Source organism: Penaeus monodon, chromosome 21, assembly GCF_015228065.2.
Source record: "Penaeus monodon isolate SGIC_2016 chromosome 21, NSTDA_Pmon_1, whole genome shotgun sequence".
Classification (NCBI taxonomy): Eukaryota; Metazoa; Arthropoda; class Malacostraca; order Decapoda; family Penaeidae; genus Penaeus; species Penaeus monodon.
Window position 1 is genome coordinate 21,831,966 of NC_051406.1, and position 1,316 is coordinate 21,833,281.

Genomic DNA, 1,316 nt, shown 5'->3' on the forward strand with positions numbered 1-1,316 from the left:
TCTGGTCTACATAATGGTATTCACATAAAATTCATTTGCCAATAAAGAGCTAGGTAAGTTTCGTTTTCATCTTTATTAAATAAAAAAACAATTACAATTTGTTTAAACTTGAGGAAAATATTGTCTAAAAACTTCAGTAACTTTTTGTTCCTCTCACCAGTATTTCAAAACAACATAAATTGATTTGATTTTCTGATTTTGGTGGTGGTGAGGGATTCAGTAGTCTTGAATCCCATATATTAGATCAGTATTTTCTTCTCTATAATTTTCCCATACTGGAAAATTTATATAAACAAGGAATGACCTCTCCTGAAGTATTTTTTTTTCAAACTATTTGACTATATACAATGACATACACTGTTTTGTTTTTATACAGCCTTCTAAGTTCCTTCTTTAAATAGAATAAAACAGAGTGAAAGTCAATGTCCATGTGAATAATACTGTACTCCTTTCATATCAACATTTTTTTTGTAAAATAAAATTAAAAAGCCAATGGCAAATCTAATCGTCAACCAGAACCTTACAATTTTAGACAAAATGTTTGGCATCAACTCCATCCTATAAACAAATGAAAGGAATCTTAAATCTGGATTTACAAGTGTCATACCAGAACTGATAGAACAAAAATGTATATTCAAGAACAAGGTTAAAGAAACACTGTTTCTCTGAATACTTTCTTTCTACAACTTTCTTTAAATCCAAGAAATACAGCTGAGATGAGTACAGACTTCTGTACATTGAAAAGTACAAATACACAGACTTTCACAGACTTGTTGCTGGCTACACTCGCACTTTAGAATAATTCACAGACACTGCTTACAGCAGGACACACATCTTATTTTAGTTACTGTACACAACACTGAGAGCCCTAATGCCTGGTAGGACTCAATATCACTGAGGTGGTCCTTGCAAGGGCCCTGCTGAGACACTAGGGGGGGCCCTGGGACCGGGGGGGACCCTAGGGGGCATAGTGTCACCCCCACCACACAGTTTGTACCACACATGGCTGAGAGAGGCCTACACGCTCACTGGGTTCACCCACCCGCTACTAAGATGAGGGACTTGCTGCTGACGCTTCCATGGGGACCGGGGCCGCCGCCGCTGCCAGGGACTCGCACTTTGTAGATGACTCGGAGTTTGTGGTTTGGGTGGGGGGATTGCTGGGCTTCATGGGCATTTTTTGTGGGTTAAATACAGGGCTGTTTGCAGAGATGGGGGCAGGGGTTAAATTAGGAGTTGGGACTTTACCTAGACTTGGTACAGCTGTAGGTACTGGTGCAGGAGTCGCAGCGGGGGCTGACGGGAGTGGTGAGAAT